Genomic DNA, 5,914 nt, shown 5'->3' with positions numbered 1-5,914 from the left:
CCTGCTGAGTCAGCATTCAGCCAGCATCCCAGGACCATGCCATATTAGAAGAGCATCCTGTTGCTTATGTTTTGTTTCAGATGATCAGAGGCACTGCCCACAACTTCTCATAGCATCTCTTTAAAGGAGGTGGTTTAAAACCTTGTTTTTTCCCAAATTGCAGTTTAGCTAAAAGCCTTTTAACGTGGATATTTCCTAAAGTGCTCCAGTGTTCTCAAAGATCTTGTGTTTTCAAAATCACCTCCTTGCCTTAAACCTGTTTTTAAGCATAAAGAGAGAAAACATTTCAGAAGGTTTCCAAGTAAATGGACCTGAAAATTGCACTGTGATAGTTAACTGACTCTCGTTATTTCTAAATATTCGGCAAATACGAGACCAAAATGTTCCTATGCCATTGTGCACGGACACAAACATACACTTTTTCCTTAAAACTTTTACCATGTGCCTTGATTCCAGTGATGTGCATGACATTTAATTACCTTAGATTTATCACCTTTTCCCTCCTTCATTTTTGCCACATGTTCAATACATGGATCTGAAGTCTGTGGACTGAACACCTCTGGTAACAAATAAGATGGGGCTGATCATTTTATGAGCAGTTCCAAGGTCTGCCTATAGTACCGGAGCATGTTAGAGGAAATACCGAGTGAAACGGCCAGATGAGGAGGGTCCCATGTAGTGGCAGATGGGTGGTCGCTGTCACATGGTGCGTTAGGGCTCGGAGGCTCTCAGGATTGGTGGCTGCTGAGAACGTTGAGAACCTGAAGGTTTCTGTAGCAACTGAGACTGGTACCGGGGTAAAATACTGAGACCCTGGATTTCCCTGGCAACTGAGACAGGTAGAACATGGAGACCTTGAAAATCCCATGATAGTGGTGAAAGAGCATTTGCTGTTGAGGGTCTTAGAGGGTGTCAGGTCAGTTGTCAGAGGGCAGGCTGGTACCTTGAAAGCTCTGGACAGATCAGGCTATACCTAATGCAACCTCCCTTGCCCTGCCTTTTCCCCCTTTCTCCTCTACCCCTTACTAAGCTGCACATAATACTTAAGCCTAATGATCCAGCAAGACCAAAAATTGAAAACAGCTTCAAAGTAAATATGAACATTACAGAAAATAGTCTTATTGAAATGGCTTTCAAATGGGTATGTCGCTTCTTTTCTCTCCTCTTCCCCAGCCCTGGCCCGTGTTGTTGTTCTGTCCCATTAATTCCTGTGCCATGCAGAACAGCATCTTCCTTCCTACCCATAGTGGCTGCGATGATAACAGGGAAGAAGGTTTCATTTGTCTTGCAGAACAAGTTTCCTGAGACAGACGCCACCATTTGCGTCCCACTGGTGCTAATGGAGTGGAAACAGCCCCATCACTCCTCAGGAAAGGGACTGGGAGTCTGCCACCCGATAGCTGCTACCCCCTTCCATTAACTTCCTGATTCTGTTTATAGTGAGAGACTAATTGCTTACTCACAAAGTCATTTTACTGAATGAAAAATGCCTACGATTTAGTGGCAGGGAATGCTGGGAAAAGCCCCGTGCAGCTCCTTATCTACATTTATTACATCTGTCTATTAGGTCCATTGTGTCAATCTCCAATACAGCATGATATATGTGCTCTGGTCTTAACATGATTGACTGCAGTGGCTTCCACTGCAACAGAATGACTCTTTGTGTAACTCTTACTCAGAGAAGAACTTCAGCGCTCTGGGATTGAGATAGATGGATGGAGAGAGTAAGATAGGCAAATTGATGAATGATAAATGAGTGAAGAATCACAAGGGAAGAAACAGGGAACAGATATATAAGTAGATGGATGAGCTAGAGACATGGGATTTATTAGGGCAGAACCGAACAGTCGCCCATCTCGTCCTGTACCCTGTTAACCAATATCAGATGCTGCAAAAAGAGATAGCCCAACCCCTCCCACCACTGTGCATTCACTCACATACATTACACTGAGCTTTAAGGGGAAATTGGTTTTCATAAGGCCCAGAGCTCCTATCTAGCTCCAGTTGCTGTCATACCAGTATCATTCAGACAGCCAGTTTGTTGAAGTGTACTTGAATGCCTGCCACAATAATGTATCAACAAGTTCCACGGGCTAATTATGACATAGAGCCTGATCCCGAGTTTGTTGAATTGAGTGGATCAGACCTATATTACATAAAGGCATTTCCTATTAGCCATGTTAGGAGTTTAATATCCATCTTTTCTGTTGTCTCTTGAGTTTTCCTTTGACAAACAGCTGCCTGCCTAACTTCCTGTCCCATTCAAACATATCAAATAGCTCGGTCACAGTCCTTCTACTCTTCATATTCAGAAGCATCCATTGGTTTGTGCAGCCTTGCACTTTGCCCTCTGAACACAGGCTGCTTTAAATTTCCTTTAACATTATTGTTCAGAGCCCAAGGAGGGTATTTGTTTCCTTTACCCCCATGAGAAAAATATTATACAAAAAAGCCAAAGCAGCCAGCATTAGCAAAGGGCACAAATCATAAATGCACTTTGCTCTTGCACTTTTTCATAACTCCAAATAAATGGAGGTAAAAGCAGTAATGTTTGGGACAGCCAGCCTAACAAGGTGAGAGGACATGTCACACAAGAAATCTGTGTCAGATATATAATATCTATCTTCTGCCTTCAGATCCCTGCAAATCATGGCCTCATTCAATTCAACGGCAAAACTCCCACATATATCCAGTAGAGCCAGAAGTACATTCACAGGTTTTTATCTCAAGACTCATTTTCCATGAACGTAAAAGTATACATACAGCCCCCCCCCCTTTGTAGGAATCAAAGCTCAAACCTCTTAAAAAAGGGAAAAATATCATCTACTTTAGGTGTAAAATGGAATTTCACACCTTGAAATTTAATTGCAGAAATTGGTATTAGAAATACTTTCTTAGGAAAAATGTGTAGTCTGCTGTGCTCATAGAAAACCAAACACCACACTCCTGAGAATCTGAAATCATGATGAAGTCTAACTGACTGTTCTAGTCTAGCATCATTGTCTAAAAACAGGTCGAGTGGCAAATTTGACTTCTACATTTTTTCATTTCAACATTTTTGATCAGTGTCTTTAAAATATAAATTTAATTTTGAGTGCTTCCAACTCATGATTTTTGTTTTTGCAAGCATCACAATATTTGCTGATTGAGATCATTTCAGCTCTCATCACAATAAATAAAAGTAATCCAAACCTACGATTGCATGAAAAGCTTGCAAACGTGACCCACTCCCCAGAGTTTTCAAAATCAGAGCACACACATTAACCCATGGTATTCTGAAATACTGTGATATTTTGGGAGAGACCCATCTCATTCTTTCTGAATGCTCAGGGATAGTAATACTCGCAATCAAGCCTTCTAAATAGCATGTTTGCACATCAGTAATAATTCTTCACCCTTCATTTAACTGATGGCTCAAAATCTTTTGCACTGAACTGTACAACTTTCTCCATGGCCTGCCATGGGAACTCAGCTCCAATTTACTGAAAGCTAGAGTATGACAACTTAATTGACTTGGCTCCCTCTCTCCCAGCAAAACATCCCATACAATGCAAGTCTGTAGTAAAAAACAGAAATTGAACCCAGGAATCCTGACTTCTAGACTCTGGCTCTAGCCAGGTAGATAATATTGTTTTAGCAGATTATTTATGGCCTCACATCTCCTTACAGGAACACTGATATATTTGATCTGTATTTTGCAGTGATGGGAGAATTCCCCTTGGTGTGGCAGTGGTGGGTAGCACTTGGTAAGTTTTTTTATTTCTGATTGGGTTTACTTTATCCCCCTCCCCATCCAGCTGTTAAAGGGTATTGAGAAACTCTGCTTTGTGTTTAAAAGCAACTGCTTTGGTCCAACCACAGGTTTTTGGTTTTTTTTATAGCTACTGGTACACTTTCACTGGGATCTAACCTTGTGGGGTTTTTTTGGATGGTTGATGGAGAAGGATGTACTGGCAGATGTTGGTGCTGTGTTTCAAATGCACTTTTACCCTTCTCTTTCAGGCAGTGGCCTCTTTCTCATGATTTGCAATGGACAACTTGTGACCTACTTTGCTTGCAATGACTTCAGTTCTTCTGCCTTGGATAGCTTCTGATATTCTTGAAACCTCCTGGGATGCAAGCAGTTTAATACTTAGGCTTACAACCTGAGCATTCAGCTGGGCTGCCACAGAAGTATTGTATAGTAGCTGCTGCGAGTTCCAGTAGCCTGGTTAGAAAAGAGAAACATGCAGTGCTCGCAAGAGTAATACAAATTGGCTTGTGGTCCTCATTCATTAAGGCTAAAAAGACCTGCACAGTGTAGCCACCTATATCTGATGCAGCAAAGGCTAATGTGAATACAATCAAACTCCTTTCTTATGAGAGAGGAAGGTCAAAGACGAGCCTGGGCATTCAGGGTGTAATGTTCACCTCCCTGAATAAGTTGAATGGTGTTACTATCAGCCTATTTGGTCAGATTGGCTTAGTACTACATAGCAGTCCCTTGGGTACATGGGGTTTTTTTTTTTGCTTATCCTTTAAAGTCTCTATGTAGATTGAATCCTGTCTAATTTTATTTAATACACACCAATCATTTGATTCAGAAGTAGCACTAGGGCATATAAAACTGTCACTTCTACTTTTATCACGGTCCAGCAAAAACTCATCCCTACTGGGAGCTCCAAACCATCAGCTGCAGTGATAGCTAGGTTCTCACAACACTCTCACAACAGGAGCTGAGTGCTTCCCAACATTACGCACCCCGCTAAGACTGGATACATAGCTCTTATCCTTCCAGGCAGATAGGACAAGACTTGTGGAGTTTTTTAAATTGAAAGAAAATGGGTGGTAGAGTTGGTGTTTGCAATGCATTTGCAATGCATGAGAACTGCCACACTGGACTGAAGCTATGATTAATTTAGTCTAAGGTGATACTAGACAGAAATGGAGGCTGTCATGTGGTCATTGCTACTAAAACACAAGGTGATGTCAAAGTAGCAGATCCTTGCCAAGGACTTCTCTTGCTACAGTTTGCAAGGATGGTAGCACACAGATAGAGGGCACCAAATATGTATATTGGCATCTCCTCTTCTAGTCTGGCTGGAAATGCTATGCCCAATGAGAAGTGCTGGACACCCAGCTACATAGCGGGGAAGGTGGCTGGTGTTTGAAGAACAAGTAATATATGGTCATTAGATTTTTCTACTTCATATCATAGTCCTTACCATTCCAAAATCTGAGGTCTAATGGAAAGGAAAAACAGAACAGTTTAAGACAAAAACTTATGGTGTTTTAAAGTAAGCTTTGTCCACATCTGATAATAGCTGCCCTTGGCTGCCACTTGTCTTAGTTGACCATGCTACTTTAACCTTTGTACTGTGTGAATAATCTGTGGTGGAACCCTGCAAAGAGAGAAGGAAATAAATGCTTCTAGAGAAATCCCATGCAACTGTAAAACAGTCTGAAGTACAATGATTGTGACCGACTGAAGAGCAGCTGCACACACAAAGAAACTCTCTCATTACTGGCAAATAAGCTGGGTAAAAACCTAGATGACTATAAATATCCCAGGCAGAACACAGGATCAAAATTAGAGAATTTATTCTCCTTAACACTTCAACAATTTTTGCCCTAGGTCAACATATTTATAGCGATAAGATCAGCCCTCTAATTGCCATGACTAGAGGGATGCACCGATAAAGACTTTTTTTGGCCAATACCAATTAACCAACCATACTGGCTGATACCACTCTGATAGCCTATATGCAGCCCAGCAGCTTGGAAAGTAGTGTCTGGCCAGTAAGTCTGTACGGGGTGAAGGGGCACAGGGGAGGGCCAGATGGAGTCCTCCATGGTGAGGGAGGGAGTGGGCAGGGGCAGGGCACAGGACAGAGCTGTAAGAAGCTTGTCCGGGGGACATGGTTGGGGGGGGGGG

Source organism: Alligator sinensis, unplaced genomic scaffold, assembly GCF_000455745.1.
Source record: "Alligator sinensis unplaced genomic scaffold, ASM45574v1 scaffold883_1, whole genome shotgun sequence".
Taxonomy (NCBI): Eukaryota; Metazoa; Chordata; order Crocodylia; family Alligatoridae; genus Alligator; species Alligator sinensis.
This window is presented reverse-complemented; position numbering follows the sequence as displayed.